Below are 17,307 nucleotides of genomic sequence, written 5' to 3' on the forward strand. Positions count from 1 at the left end.
AGAGCTTCAAACTATACATTTTTTTTAAAAAGCATAAAGGTTTGCTACAGTTCATGGTTAAGTAAATAAGGTTAACTCTTGGTTGGCTGGAAAATTGCAGCAGACCACACATGACCCTTCATTCTTCCATATGCTTTATCTTGGGATCTGGAAGAAACCTCCTATATGTTTCTCTCAGATCCCAAGATTTCTTTAGGAATGTTCAGAAATATTCAGATTTCTTTAGGAATGTTCATGCAGTTGCCTGGAAACAACAGGGATTTGGAATGAAGCTGTTCAGAGTTACATGAGGTCCACTGCAGTTAGATAATCCCCCTTGAGCACTCCTGCTGCAGGTAGATTCCCATCGGGATTCATGTTTGTGGGGTTCAATTAACAAAGACGTCCACTAGTGCAATGGGGTTACCAAGCTTCTCCCCACACAGCCCTCCCTCCCGTCCAAAAAAGGGAAGGTAAGGAAAATCCCCAGAACAGTGAACATGAGGAAGAGAGAAGGGATCATAGGAGCTAAGGTCCTTTCCCCTCCCCCATAAAATATTTGAGGGGACTTGAGCCCTCCAAAGTTGATAAGTATTGCCATTGAAATGGTAAGTGTGTGCCACAACATGTGAGCAATTATGCAGGGCTGGACTTACCTTCCCCTGCCCCATATTTCATTCAAGTTGGCACTCCTGGAAGGAATCATTTTGTCTTGCAAGCTAAGAAGCTTTCAGTGATAGAGTAAGTGTTATAGAGGTAGATTGAATTCCTCCCAATGCATCTTTTTAAAGATGTTTTCTTTGGATTAGTGAATGAGACCGTCATTCCATTTTGGGTCAACTGGAATATATGTGACTATGGGGAAAGTAATACCTGTACAGTGGTACCTTGGGTTAAGAACTTAATTTGTTCTGTAGGTCCGTTCTTAACCTGAAACTGTTCTTAACCTGAGGTACCACTTTAGCTAATGGGGCCTCCCGCTGCCACCACGCGATTTCTGTTCTCATCCTGAAGAAAGTTCTTAACCAGGGGTACTATTTCTGGGTTAGCGGAGTCTGTAACCTGAAGCGTCTGTAACCCGAGGTACCACTGTAACTATTTCACCATTTATCAGTCATTTGCAAAATGTCTTCCTCATTCAACATCAACATCTGAATAAGGAGAATATGGAATTATGTAGTCAATATCTCAGTTTCGAAGACTGATTTTCAGAATTAATATTTTATGTTTTAATAAAGCAGGCTCCGTCTTGAGTGTTGTTTATCATGTGGATGTGGGTGGGTGTATCAAAACAATGCATACAGTTCAACTTCTTGCTAATGAGCTGATACTGATCGGATTTTATGAGCTGGCAATGCATCAATCACTCATCATTAAACCATTCCCAAAGTGAATATTAATGCACCTTTCCTCCTATTGAAGTGCAAGGCAATGCATACTTGCATCCAGATTGCACAACTGACATTAATGCTTTGCCATAAAATGAAGAATGCATTTTTTAAGTAAAAAAGGTTTCTCATACTTTTTGTTCCAGAATAATATTCACAGTTTAGCCCGGGGGGGGGGGAATCCAATGAGCCTCTTGGGCTTGCTGATCAGAAGTTCAGCGGTTTGAATCCCCACAACGGACTGAGCTCCTGTTGCTCTGTCCCAGCTCCTGGAAAGCTAGCAGTTCAAAAGCATGCCAGTGCAAGTAGATAAATAGGTACCATTGTGGCGGGAATGTAAATGGCGTTTCTGTGCGCTCTGGTACTCATCACAGTGTTCCCAATGGAAGCAATATCTTTGAAAAGGGAAAACTTGAAATTGGGCAACATATAAAGATCTGTTAACAGAACCAGAAAATCAGTTAAAGGTGAAAGAATATAATGATATAAAATGTCTGCTAACAGATTGGCTACAATACCATCAATTGATTGACATATTCAGAGGTGATAAAGGGATGGGCTTTGGGAAGGAATTCTCAAAGTTCAAAAAGGAATTATTGGAAAATAATGAGAAATTCTTATCAAGAATGTACAAACTACTGTTGGAATGGGAGATGAAAGATGAAGAGGTTAAGACTGTAATGAAACACTGGGCACAAGATATAGGGTACAACATACCATTTGAATATGGGGAAAGCTGTGGAAAGAGAATTTAAAATTTACGGCATGCAGTTCACTAAAAGAAAATTATATGAAAATGATGTATAGGTGGTATTCAACTCCAGTAAAACTTGCTAAGATGTATAAAAATTCATCTAACCTATGTTGGAAATGTAAAGATAAAGAAGATACGTTTTTTCATATGTGGTGGACATGTAAAAAAGCAAAGGGCTTCTGGGAAATGATATACAATGAATTGAAAAAAATGTTTAAAAATACATTTGTTAAAAAACCAGAGGCCTTTTTACTAGGAATACTAGGAGATGAAGTGCCAAGAAGCAAAATAGACTATTTATGTATGTAACCACAGCTACCAGAATGCTACTTGCCCAGAATTGGAAAGAAGAGAACGCCCCAACGAAAGAAGAATGGAAGACTAAGATGATACACTAAATTAACTGTGAAGATCAGACACCATGAAGGAAAATTTAATCAAGAATGGGGAAAATTTATAGATTATTTTTAAGAACACTGTAAAAACATGGAAACATTAGCAGGTTTGTTGCAACATTTTTGAATTGAAGGCAAAATTAGGATGTGAAAAAGAATTTGAAATTAAGTAATGAAAAATAATTGGATGCAAGGAAAATAAAAGGGGGGAATGGAAACCAGGAGGGGTGGGGGGGAAGTCAATCAATGTAAATTTGGAAATGATACGTAAAAAAAATTGTTATTAGAAAAAATTATCTATATCTATCTATCTATCTATCTATCTATCTATCTATCATCTATCATCATCATCTACTGCAGCAGGAAGGTAAACGGCATTTCCATGTGCTTTGGCACTCAACACAGTGTCCCATTGCATAGAAAGCTGTCTGTGGACAAATGCTGGCTCCCTCAGCCTGAAGAGAGATGAGCATTGCACCCCATAGTCACCTTTGACTGGACTTAACTGTCCAGGGATCTTTTACCTTTACCTTACCTCTCTCTGTATAAAGGTGATGAGGAGCTCCACAGCCAATATGTGGCATGAAGGGTGGATAACAGAAGTAGATGTGGGGTGGTGGATGAGTGAATAAATTGATGGGTGGGTGGTGGAAGAAGTCCACTTACCTTTAATGGTCAGACAGCATTGTAGGCTGGTCATGACAACATCTGCAGCCTAGTGGCTGGCTGCAGTGGATTGCAGACCTACCTGCAGATTGGCCAATAGCCGACTGGCCTGGGGTCCAGAGTTCCCCAGAGGGTGAGACCAACCAGCCAATGGGCATGTTTGGGTTCACTCCCAGGGGAATAAATAGCCTGCCAAATCATTCTCAGCATTTTGTCAGATCTCCCCCCTCCCCCCCTTTGTCATACGCTTTTCCTTTCATGCTAAGAAGGACCTTGTTAGCACCATATTTGGAGCCGGGCAGGAATTTTTCCACTTGGCAAATTGGCACCACCCATTTGGTTTTCACCTACCTCATAGCAGTCATCACAACTTTGTGAGGCTAGACATTGGGTAAGCCTTGGGTGGAGGGGAATTTGTAGCCTCTGCCTGCCCCTCCTTGATTAAGGGTGCACCATTAAAGAGATTCGCACAAAGCTGCCTGTATCCGATGCCCAGGTGGCGGCTAAGGCCATAACACTCCACCAACGGGGACCCCTCAGGGGGGACACCTATTTAATGTATGTCATAGCCCCCCCCATGTGGTTTACCCTTGGTTTACTCCCAGCAGACGGGCTGGAGCAAAATAAATGGCTTCACTCAATGCCTATAGCAAACTATTCACATCTGTAATCAATGAAGTTGTGGCCTATTTGAGCCCAAGCTATATGCTAGCAAGCTTGTTTAGTTCTTCATCATCTAAGGAGTGACAGGATCATGGAGCCTTGGCATGCAAGTCATAGCTGTGCCATCGCCAGTTTTCTTGGGGAATTTAAGGGTATAAAGCCAACTTCCAGGTTTCAACCAGGCCATGTTTGTTTTTTGAAGAAGTAATTTATTAAACCAGTTTTATATTTAAGAATACAGAGGCTTTACATTCTTCTATTTGATTAGGAAACTTGAGAAGAACAGAGGCGGATTGGATGTAAAACCTTCTCCTCAAGGCAAGTGACTTATTGTAAACACTCTATATAAACTGGCTCAGAGTTTTGTTGTTTTTTTAAAAAAATCTTCATCAGTAGCGTGAGTTAATGGCATAGTAGGTCAGGGGCTTGTGTCAAAGCATTTTAAAAAAATAGGAAAAGAAATGTATAAGAGTTCAGAAGTGGGCTTCCAGAATGATTCATAGCTTGGAAAGCCTGGCTTCCAGCAAGATTGCCAAACTAAATAGAATGACCTTAAAACAGATGGTTAAGTGTTGCTATTATCACTGTTTGTAAGTGCCTCCCATGGAGAGATTTCTAATAGAGAAAAAGCATTACGATATTTTAGAGCTGGAAGTTGAAACTAGGCAAACTAAAACTGAAAAGAAGCAGCAAGCTTATAATTACAGAAGTATTTATTGGCACAAAGGATGTAACATGGTCCCCATCAAATGAGGTCTTTAAACCTTACCTATGCTGACCGCCTTTCTAAATGAGATTCTTGCATTCAGTCTGAAATTATAGTGTTGAAGTAATAATTTCCCCAGACAGGCATTCACTTAATTTGCCATGTTCACTGTGGCCTTAAAGGACAAGCTCAGAAAGGGGGATGAGTAACCCTAAGTAACTAAAAGAAATATTCCTGGGGGATGAGAGTTCAGCTTTGGGGACAAAAGAACAAGGTGCTTATAGATATTCATACAACCCATATTCAAAATTTTCCCCAAATTATCGGAAGCTGCCTTTATCTCAAGCGTTTGATGGTCCTGATAACTTAATGCAAATCCCCTCATGGTTTCTAAAGAGATGAAAACCCTCTTCATGTAATGTGCCCAATAAGAGAAAGCAGGTGAGGTTGGCACAATTCAAAAGCACTGTCGGAAATGCCAGCATGGCTTCACTGGTGGATTTGTACCACAATGTCCTTGCCCCTCCCCCTCTCCATGGCCGTATGCAGCAGCAGCCAGAAGAAGGTCAGGTGAAGAGTGCAGCCCCATGCTGCCATCCTACTGTCCTTGTGTGTGCCGGCCCAACCTGCTCCATCCCCAACTTTCTCAAGTTGTGTGGGAAGTCTAAAGGAGGCTTTGAAATGCAGAGAAGTCTCCTTGCAATTAGGAATCCTGAGGGTGCAGGCTTCCCACTTGCCAGCAGGGTTCTAAGTGTCTTCAGACGAATGCACTTAAAAAAAAACCCATTCAGATGTTCTCTCTCAAAACAGGAAAGTTGGGGGTAGAGCAGACAGAAACATGGGGAGCAAGGGAGAGTGCCCTCCCCCATTTCTGACTTGTTGTTGTTGTTTAGTCATTTAGTTGTGTCCGACTCTTCGTGACCCCATGGACCAGAGCACGCCAGGCACTCCTGTCTTCCACTGCCTCCCGCAGTTTGGTCAAACTCATGCTGGTAGCTCGAGAACACTGTCCAGCCATCTCGCCCTCTGTCGTCCCCTTCTCCTTGTGCTCTCCATCTTTCCCAACATCAGGGTCTTTTCCAGGGAGTCTTCTCTTCTCATGAGGTGGCCAAAGTATTGGAGCCTCAGCTTCATGATTCCTTCCAGTGAGCACTCAGGGCTGATTTCCTTCAGAGTGGATAGGTTTGATCTTCTTGCAGTCCATGGGAGTCTCCTCCAGCACCATAATTCAAAAGCATCAATTCTTCGGTGATCAGCCTTCTTTATGGTCCAGCTCTCACTTCCATACATCACTAATGGAAAAACCATAGCTTTAACTATACAGACCTTTTTTCTGACTACTCCTTTCTAATTCCCTCTTTAGACATAATGCCTGAACAAGTGTTACAGATTTCAGCCAAACACTGTTAAGTAGTACAACTGAGAGACCACACCCAGTTATTTACCAAACTTTGGAAGGGCTGCAGAAGAATATCACTTGGGTCCAGGATCTCAGAAGCGGGTTTCACATACCCCAACCTGCTAACCTTGGAACTGTCTGCAGTTTTTTAAAAAAAATCTATTTGCAATTCAGACCAAGCCTGAGAGCGGTTCTTAGGCTGTTTGCATAATGATGGGCACAGTTGAATTTCAATGACTGCTTGAAAGGTCATCTCTCCCCCTGCTCCGCCCCACGCATTTCACTTAATGGAGCTGGCTGGCCTGTTTTACTTTAACTCATCCATTTTACTTTAAACCTTATATATTGTTTCAAGCGTTTGAAGCTATTACTCTACTGAAACTCTACATGAACTGAAGAAACATAACTGTCTCTCCATGGGTGCTAAACTTTTCTGTTTTGCAAGAAAAACAACATATTTGGACCGCTTCTCTCAATAATGATTAAAATTCTGGATGCCTCTCCTGAGGACATAGCCCACAGCAACCACTAACCATTTCTGCAATCACATCAGTCATACATATCCCACGAAAAGCCCTCTGGCAGGACTATTCTCCCCTTCTGTGGATTCGAGGAACTGGTATTCAGAAGCACTACTGCCTATGTTTCAGTGTAATTGGCTTATGGACTTATAAAGGTTGTAGACACCACCTGCTACTGCAGTCCTGCTCTCTCCTTCACTTATAGATCCTACATAGTTGTAGAAGTAAGAGCAGTACCATGGAGGTTTCTCTAAGCCATCCTGTAGACAGGAGAAAATGGTGCACAAAAAATACAGCATTGTGAAAATCTAAGCAGACAGCTGCTAGGCGAGAGCCAGCCCCCATTCTTGTGAATCCCTTGTAAAGAATTTGGATTGATGTGTATATTGCCCAACTGCTTCACGACACTTTGGGGGCCAGTTGTCTTCTAAAGCTGCCATCAGTGCTGACAACGATGAGGCAATGCTTTTTCGATCTTGCTTCCCAAAGTCTCACAATCCTGCTTTCCCCCTTGATTTATGTAGAGTTGAAGCTGCTGCTATTAGCAGATCGATTCCTATACCTGCTTCTAATCCACCGTGCCCAGAGAGCTGGAATTTTCAGCTGCTATACTTGTTTGTTATTAGACTCACTCCAGAACTTTTAAAGAAAGGCATCTCTTGCAGCATGTTGCATTACGAAAGGGGAAGCAGCAGTCATGTGGATGCCAAGATACTTACCTTATTCCAGGACATCAAAGGAGAATGCATATTCTTCCTCTCCCCTCCCCCAATCTGCACAGATCACATTTATGGGGAAATAGGACTGTGCCTGCAGGCTACACACCTGACATACCTGCTTGCCCATGTCCCTCAGCACACACACACCCCATTCCATGCTAATGGAAAAGGGTAGGATCACCTGGAGGAATGGATGGGTGTGTAAGAACTGGGTGGATATCGGAGGAAAAAGCAAAAAAAAGTTCTTCTCTGGCTCAGATTCACAAGCTGCAGAAGTTTTGGAGTTTTAACACTCATATTGTATTTGAGGCAAGCATTGGAGCTACCAAAAACTGTATTTCCAAGCCTGAAAATATGTGTGTGTGGTGGGGGATTCTGAGCATGCATTGCCCAGCCAATTACATTAAATGGCAGCACTGGCAAATGCCAGAGATACTGAGGGTAGGGTGGCAAAATGGCACTGAGAAGCAGCAGCTGGAGAACAAAAACAAGGAAAGAACAGTACTGGAACAGTGGAAATGTTTGGCAGGGAAGAATCTTTTATTGAAGGGGGAAATTAGTTAAGCTGCATCAAATCTGCTAGTTTTGAAGCAAATCTGCTAGTTTTGAAGCAAGATTATGTAGAGGGGCCCTGGTGAACTCTGACTCAAATTTGGCCTTATTTTGGGAGGCCTTGGTCGCTCTGTCTCAGGGAAAAGCTCACTAAAGGGGGGAAATGAGGATTTTATATGTATTATTAACCCAGGGTTCACTATTTATGGCATAATCCAGGAGCAAGTGAAAAGATGAATGGCAAAATATTTATGTCCGGAGTCAATTCATGTTACAGGTCAAGATGTTAAGTAGTACCTTTGGTTGTCCAACAGGAGATACCTTTCAAATAAATTTTGAAGCAATTTAAATATGACATTAATGGTGTGAATTTGTCATTGTGCTAGCCTGAAGAAAAAGTTTTTGTGGGACGCACAAATTACATTGGGGCTTCTGGTTTTCTTTTGTTTCAACTTTTGAAGGCATAGAATGACAGAGCTTAGGAGCAGTCACTTTCCTGTGTGCCTTTGCTGCTCTAACATGCCACAACATTATTTATTACAATCTGAATGCAGCTCTGCATTCCAAACAACCTGCTTTAAATGCTGATCAAGCAAGCTAACCAGCTACTCTTCTTCTCTTGTCAGGTGGGAAACTCACAGTTGCGTGAGATGTACAAAAGTTCCCCAATGCCCCAGAACAAGGGGCAACTGCTCTAATGAGCGCCTGTGAGGTCCAGAGACTGCCTTCCCCTACCATCTCTGCTGTGGTCAGAGCATTTTTTTCAGTCAGAACTCACTGGAACTCAGTTCCATCACCTCTCAGGTGGGTGGCACTGCCATTACAGTGGTACCTTGGTTCTCATATTTAATCTGTTCTGGAAGTCCATTCCAAAACCAAAGCGTTTCAAAACCAAGGCGCACTTTCCCATAGAAAGTAATGCAAAACGGATTAATCCGTTCCAGACTTTTAAAAACAGCCCCTAAAACAGCAATTTAACATGAATTTTACTATCTAACGAGAACACTGAGCCATAAAATGAAAGCAATAATCAGTGTACTGTACTATAAAATAAATAAAACAGTATTGTAGATGAAATAATTTAAATTAATTTTTTCCTCACGTGCACTGATGATAGTCATTGTTTGGATGGGGGGCTTTTATCCATTTCCACAGTCACACAATCAATCAATCAATCAATCACTAGCTGAACTGGGCTCCATACAGTCACAAAAACAAATGAGCCAAAAAAGCCTCAAAAACGATAACACAAAATAAATAGCAAAAACAAAAGCGCCAAATTTAATTCATTCCGGAAGTCCATTTGACTTCCAAAATGTTCCAAAACCAGAAAACTTACTTCTGGGTTTTCAGCGTTTGAGAATCAAGTTGTTTGAGAACCAAGGTTCCACTGTATAAAAGAACAAGGGAGGCATTTGTGGTGAGTTCCAGCACCTTTTTTCTAGAAAAATAGCACTGGCTGTGCTTTATATCCATGATTTGGAAAGGAGACTTGGTTGTTCTCCTCTGAGCCTTTTCAAACTCTACAATATTCTTTTTCAGATGAGATGACCAGAACTGTACATAGTAATCCAAATGTGGTTGCAAACCATAGATTTGAATAATAGCATTTTGATATCAGAAGTTTTATTTCCCCTTTCTTTTCTAAAGCCCTTACAGCCAATCTAGACTGTGGCATTGAGTGCCAACTTCCTCGTCTTCAGCACTGCACTTGCAGAACTGAGCAGGGAGGAAGATGAGGACAAAACTAGAATTAGTTGACTCTGATGTCACTAGTCAGGTTCCACCTCAATGGCCCCCACCCAACACCAGCCCTGGGATTCCTGCTATAGAAGCATCCTGGGAAAGGAAACCTAACACATGGATAAGGCTGCACAATGCTTATGGTTAGTGATAAGGGAGAAATTCAGTTTGGTTTGCATTTTAATACAAAGCTACACTTTTGTAGTGCAATTCTTCAACCAGATAATGTGTATAAAAATACTTAGAAGAAAATGTGCATGTATGTAAAAATTACATACTGTATGAATTGCATTGTGGTGTGGGAAACTGCTTGCAAAGGTGTGCATATTGGGTAAAACTGCATGCAAAAATCTGTATATTAAGCAGAAATGTGCACTAAAAATGCTTGCAAAAACTTGTGAGGTCTTTTTTAAAATTTGCAAAATTCTGGAGGAATGTTGCAAACTGAGTTTATGAGTGGGGGAAAATGAGAAACAGAGAGAAACTGCAATTAACGGATGTGTCCACCGCATCTATGGTTGAATGGGCAGCTACAGAAGCCCAGTCGGTTTAGTTTTGAACCCAGTTCTTATGCAACAGCATTTTGCTTAACATTTCCTAATTTTAACTCTGAAACAGCTGGCCCTACCTTGAGCATGTTCAATAATCTGTTTGTATGGTGCCACTGTTTTGCTGGCAGAAACAGGTACAGCTACCATTCCACTGTGCCTGAAGCTAACTTCAGGCAAATTTCTGCTCTTTGTAAATCTTTCCCACACTGTGAGTTTCAGCAGAGCAGCTGCAAAAGAGCTGCTCAGAACTTCCTTGCTTTGGACTTGTGTCTTATTTACAGACACAGATACTTCAAAGAACTGACAGCCTCACCTGACCGGACTGTCAGGTCAAAACGAACAACCTGCCAGTTCAGTAGCTTGGACTTTAGAAAGGTTGCCCATCCCCTTCCCAATAGCCCTTTATAAATCTTTTACTGAAGTTACTGGCACTCACAGAACTTCAAAGGAATTGTCTTACAATTAGCTACATCTTTTCTCTCACAGAGTCCTATGTCAGTGGGAGGCTTGCCCAAGAAAGAAGCAATAGATCTTATCTTTAAGCAGCGTTTAATCATCATAACCTACCTAAACTTTACGTGAGAGGTTTCACTCCAGGTACCACGAAGGGCGTTAGGCAATGTGGTTTGTGCAGCAGCAGGGAGACAAAGGTGCAACAGAACCCTCAATGGAGGAGGGGAGGAAGGCAGGAGCATTTTGTTTCAAAAGCATACATTTGTGTTGTCATTGCGGGCACTTTCCTGGCTCCGCTTGCCAAAACAAAAGACAGCAAACCAAGAAAAAGAAGAAAGTGGCATTGCGTGGACAGGCGGAGTCCCCCAGATCCCGGGTGCGCCCCCCCCCCCTGTCATGTGGAATAATGACTCAAGACAACGTGCTATGGGATTAAATTGGCCACAACTTTATTAAATTTCAGATGTGGGTAGACCTTGGCTCAGGCATTGGGCGTTATCCCTCCCCAGTCCCCAGCCGGGGACCTAGGGAACATCAGGGAGGGGGGATGGGCCAACTCTGGACAACATATGTTCAAGCAGAGATAGCCGCCCCTGTTACGCCACCGCCGCAGGGGAGAGCAATGACGACTTCTCGGCGTATGGTCAAAGCCTCCATTCAGAAACCCCTTTAACAGGGAACCCTGGTATCGCCGCTGCAAAGAGGAAGATAGACTAAAGGATTCCGCCCAAGGCCTGATACCGCCAAAGTTGTGATGTTTTGCTAAGGGAAAGGCAAAACCTGCCAATGCAGGGGAATTCCTTTCCAGCCCTTTAACAGCAACCTTGACGTAGCAGCGCCCGCATACCTGTGAAGAAAAGTTAACCTGCAAAATAAGACATTAACTGAGGGTGAGTAGGGTGGGGTGGGAGAAGCTCTGGAGCCAAGTGAGGATTCCCAGGTAAGATCTTCCATCTATTGTGTGGGCAGGTAGTCCCTTCCCTACCTGGCCTGGTCTCCTTGGCGATGCTTCCCCCAGGCGGGATTGGACAACTGACTGAGGTAGGCGGAGACCTCCAGGTATCCCACCTGAGGGAAGGCGAAGCCAAGCCTATGTTGATGGAGCCGCTCCAGATTCAGGGGCTGCGCGTGTCCACACGAAGGGCGCCCCCCCCCCATTTTATGAGGGGAGCGGTCATTTTCATTAACTGTACCAAAAAAATGTGCTGTGGTAACAATGTTGGCCCATTCATAGATGGATAGATACAGATATAGATAAACACCCTGTGATGTGGAAATTGTTTCCCTTTGGCATGAGTCCATGTGTGAATTAAATGAGCAGCTCAGTACATTTTGCTGCCCGAGGTAAAGGACAAGATGAAACTTCCCTCAAGGCACATAGGAGAAACCAATCTGACTGGTTGTTGAATCTTACTCCAGTATTGCTGCAAGTACAGTATCTTCCACTGCACGTGACGGCGGCAGACTAGATACAGGGCGCAGCTGTCCCCTCCCCACAACTCAGCATCTGCCACCTGAGGCAGCTGCTTTACTCTGCCTCATTGTAGGGCCAGCCCTGGAATTAAACAATGGGGCCAGTTGCACAAGTCTATGCTATTTGAGTGGCACCCTTCCAAACGTATGGGGAAAGATCTGCTCAGCCAAAATTCTAGCTGGTGGTGACTCTTGTCTCCTTGCTTTTATTCTGGCTTGTTCTTATAACTATTGTATCTTGTTGTTATAATTATTGTATTTTTAACCATTTTCAAACTGCTGGTCTATGACCGTAATAAACTGATTGATTGATCTGCTCATGCAACTGTATGATGCATACAAACTGTCCTCATGGGCATGGGATCACTCACAGAGCTCTTAGATTTCTCTCTCTCTCTGTGTGTGTGTGTGTGTGTGTGTGTGTGTGAGAGAGAGAGAGAGAGAGAGAGAGAGAAGACAAAGGCCCCTAATCTGCTTTTTCCTTGACTCAAGCATACAGTAGTACCTTGGTTCTCAAACGGAATCCATTCCGGAAGTCCGTTCAACCTCCGAAAACGTTCAAAAATCAAGGCAAAACTTCTTGCACTCAATCAGAGACCACGGACGCTGCATCGGACCTTCGGCTTTCCAAAAAAGTTCACAAACACTTCCGGATTTGCAGAGTTCGGGAGCCAAAACGTTCGAGTCACAAAGCGTTCGAAAACCAAGGTACAACTGTGTATGATTGAGGTAGGCTTCCCCTCGGAGTCACTGGAGTTGAGCCCCTCCTGCCCCTGTCCATAAAACGTGCCTCCATATTTGAGACACTTTTGTGAAGCCTGGGTCACAATCTGTGAGCTCCTTGAAGAAGCTTTTGCAAATCCCAGTTTGTCAGGCTCATTTTCCCCGCTATTAAAATGGAGCCCAAGAAAAAAATAGCCAGCCTGAGATTTGAGAATAGGAAGGGATCGAAATCTACATCAGATTAGAAGTGTTCACAAGGAAACATGAGAACATAGGAAGAGTCTGCTGCTTCAGGCCAGTCTAGTCCTTTTCTCACAATGGTCAGCATGTGGGAAACCCTGTGGGACCTGAGCACCAGAACATACTCCCTTCCTGTAATTTCCACCAGCTGGTCTTCAGAAGCATTCCAGTCTCTGACCATGGAAGCAGAATAGCCATCACAGGTAGTAGTCATTGTTAGTTTTATCTTCCATGAACTTACAGTCTGTATACAAATGCCAAGACCACACAGACTCATTAGAGTGAAGCAACTGAAATGTTTCCCATGTTCCCAAATGCAAAATTGCGCTTCCTGACTCTCCGTGGAGCACATCTCAGTTACCTGCTGGATTTGTGGGAGTGGTAATTTCCCAATAAGCGAAGATTGCAGCTGATCCTAATTGCATCGAACTCAGGTTTCCTTTGGCATTTTGCGCAAGAGTAACAGGCAATGTGGATGAGTTAATGCAAACACACCAGATGGCTCCTGATTTACTAGAGCTCTGGTGAGGCAGCTTTTGGAACGGTCTGCTTACAAAACTGTCTGTGGAAACGGCAGAGGATTTATAGCGCTTTCAATATGATACTTTATCACCCCAATGGACATTTTTTTGTAAGGAGACTATATCCAGCCAACATCAGTAGGGATGTCTGCTGAAGAATAAGCAAGACAATCATGGAATTGGGTGGTTGTTGTTTTGGGGTTTTTTTTCCAGAAAAGGGCATTTTATGAGGTCTCTAGATTAAATTGTGAATTCATCTATATTACTTGAGCAATGGCCATTTCATAGCTATCTGATGGCCTCCTACAAAATATACTGTATCATCAAGGTGGGGGGGGGATTCTTCTTCCTTCTTCCCAGTAGCCCATTTATCATTGCTTGGTCTTCCTGGACAGATAGATCCAGGGGGCGCCACTGTGGGCAGGCAGCTGAATCGAACAAGTGCAGGTTAGACCTTTTCACTCCCCAAAGTGAAGTAACTGGGCAAGATGTAATTAGATTGCTCTGTTGTCCCAACCCCATGACAACCCCACTTCGGGGGTCTGAGGGTCTTTTGCATGGCAGTGAAGCCACAATCCCTTTGCCACACAAAAAGCTTCAGGGAATACCATGACCAGGAGACCCCCCATTTAAACATTAGAATTATGCTATTCCTATTTTGATGAGTTTTTAATCTTTGTTGGAAGCCACCCAGAGTGGCTGGGGAAACCCAGCCAGATGGGCGGGATACAAATAAATTATTATTATTATTATTATTATTATTATTATTATTATTATTATTATTATATTCAAGGGTCTCTCCCTGCTTCTAAGAGGCTCAGCAATTGTGGCATCCCTGTAGTTTTGCCGCATTGTTCATTCTTTCTTCATAAATGAACTCTGAACTCCTAGTTCCAAATCTCTCAACTTTGTCTGCATATTTCTTAATAGGCAGACATTTTTCAGAACTTAACGTTCTTGATTTAAATGAAAAGTGGGTGGGTGCCCAGTTCACGTGGCAGCTATATAGCACTGGGAGGAAATAAACTGTGGCTCTAAATATCAAGCCAGTGAATAAAATTTGCTATGAGTCAGGATTTATTTCACATTTAATTGGTGCATAGTAAATTATATGAGCTCAGGACACCCTATAAATGACTAAGTGATTAGTCTATTTTCTGCTACACCTCCCAATTTAATATGCACAATTTTAATTAATGGGATGTTTTCCTTTCTTCGTTCCAAGACATTAGGAAAGATAAATAAAACCAAGACTTCTAGTGTCTGCGACACCCCACTTGGGTGCCTCCCCAGGACTCAATAGATCACAACAAATTGTTGCCATCTATTTATCCTTCTTCCAGCCATGTGACACTGTTTGTAACCAGGTCATTAAGAATGAATATCTGAAGTAAGAGGCATTCTTTCAAATACCTCACTAATAGCAAAAATTGTCCTGCATTTTACTCCTGTCTTCCCAATCTACTGATTTCCCAACTTTTTTCAAAGAAGGCAATGTTGTCTATTATAATTCCTTTTATAATGCTGTGTTTTCATCATTTTTCCCCATTAACCTTAGACTGCATCCCTAATTCTTTATGTGCCTCTGACCCATACAAGAATGTTTTAGAATCTGCCACAGACAGGAGCAGTGGGGAGTGATGCTGGGAGTTGTAGCTCATCATCTGGAGGGCCGCAGGTTGAGGAAAAGCTGAAAGCCCTGGTTATCGTTTTGGTGATGTTTCTTTCTTCTGATGTGCAAAGTAAGAGGGAGAAAGGTAAGCAAGGAAAGTGTGTGGGATTCATTCCAGCTCCATTCTTTTAGCACACACCCAGGCTAGGATCCTAAATCTATTTACAAGTTGACAAGTCACACTAAACTCGTTTCAATCTTACCTCTGAGCAAACCTGTGTAGGAACAGGCTGTAAGACCAAACTCTCCTTCTCAGAACACTCAGATTCAAACTGAACCTTACAGAGGAGATCCATAAATGGACCTGGGTCTCTCTTTTGCTAAGAGAAGGATTTGGACTAGGCTATGGCGCTGTGGGTTAAACCACAGAGCCTAGGACTTGCTGATCAGAAGGTTGGTGTTTCGAATCCCCGCAACGGGGTGAGCTCCCGTTGCTCGGTCCCTGCTCCTGCCAACCTAGCAGTTCGAAAGCATGTCAAAGTACAAGTAGATTAATAGGTACTGCTCTGGTGGGAAGGTAAACGGCATTTCCGTGCGCTGCTCTGGTTCGCCAGAAGCGGCTTAGTCATGCTGGCCATATGACCCAGAAGCTGTACACCGGCTCCCTCGGCCAATAAAGCAAGATGAGCACCGCAACCCCAGAGTCGGTCATGACTGGACCTAATGGTCAGGGGCCCTATGGTATGGCAAGAGGATGGAGTGGTCATGCATTCTAATTCACAGTCCTCAATATGAAGGGCTGACAGAGGACAGTCTTATGTCTGAAGCGTTTAAAGTCTACAGTGGTACCTTGGGTTACAGTTGCTTCAGTTTACAGACTCTGCTAACCCAGAAATAGTACCTCGGGTTAAGAACTTTGCTTCAGGATGAGAACAGAAATCGCGTGGTGGCAGCGGAGCGGCAGCGGGAGGCCCCATTAGCTAAAGTGTTAAGAACAGTTTCAGGTTAAGCACAGACCTCCAGAACGAATTAAGTTCTTAACTCGAGGTACCACTGTAGTTGAGAGAGAAAGCCTCCCAAGAAGAGAAAGCAGGGACCTTGAAGTTGCTCTGGACAGGAGACTCAGCAGGCACACAGGTCACTTGGTCACAGTCTTCCCTACTGTGATGGAATCTGTTGTAATGCTATTTTTTAAAAAATGAATACATCAGCACCTATAGATATATAAATTAGCATATGCAAATTTTATGACAATCCATGTTTCCATTTCCCCACAGTGTGCGTGTGTTGCACTTCCATATTTTTGGCAGTGTGTAACTGGTTGATCCCATTTCCTCCTATGCCCATTCCCAATACAACACTCTCACCACCACCTGCAGTTGCTGTTAGCTGCAGGGGAAAGGGGGATTTGCATTGAGGTATGGAAGAAAGGATTAAATCCCCTCTGCGTCATGTCCCTGAACCAAACTGATGGAACCTGCTTTCCAGACAAGCAAAATGTGGCAGCATATCCGATCAAGTATCTCCTTTGTAACATGTAACTTGGATGTCATCTGCAGAACAGCAGGTCCTTTCTGCCTGTGGCTTAACATTGCAAGCATTCACAAACTGGAAATAGATTGTTGGCAACAGCATTGTTTTTTAACTTATTTGTGTTTGTTGGCCAAAAGGGTAAATCCAGATTAAACAGGGAGGAAGGTGGCCTGGCATTTGGATGCCAATGTGGCATTGTGTGGCTGCTGTGAAAACCTTGCATGCACGAGCAGCACCAATCTCACAATAAACACCCATCAGGAGCCACAGCTGGTTGCCCCTGTCTGGTGTACGAAGCATTCTGTTGCTCCACAGACAGAAAAGATGCAAGTGTAGTATGAAAACACTCACTTGGGAACAGCTCTACTGTATTTCCATGAGAAGCCCAAGCCTGGACATGTGTTATTAGCCAGAAATCACACTAGGGCCATAGCTCAATGCCAGAGCATCCACTTTGCATCAAATTCAATTCCCAGCATCTGCAAGTAGGGCTAGGAGTGTCCCCAGCCTGAACCCTAGAGAGCCACTGCCCTTCAATGTAGACCAGACTGAGCTAGCAGACTATTGGCCCATCTAGCTCAGTCTTGTCTACCAATATAAAGGATATGTTCCTAAGTAAGTGGAGCATTACAGCCATACAACACAATCCTGTGCATTTTTCCTCAGAAGTAAGTCCTGCTATATTTGATGGGACCTTCTCCCAAGTAAGTAGACAA

General features: G+C 43.2%; 1 long non-coding RNA gene across 6 annotated transcripts in view; it reads right to left on the minus strand.

Moving 5' to 3' along the window:
- Positions 1-17,307, minus strand: part of LOC309528126 — a 44,267-nt gene that overhangs the window by 22,374 nt on the left and 4,586 nt on the right. The gene's annotated exons all lie outside the window — the stretch shown is intronic.

The sequence above is a fragment of the Podarcis vaucheri genome (assembly GCF_965113315.1).
Source record: "Podarcis vaucheri genome assembly, chromosome: 3".
Taxonomy (NCBI): domain Eukaryota; kingdom Metazoa; phylum Chordata; class Lepidosauria; order Squamata; family Lacertidae; genus Podarcis; species Podarcis vaucheri.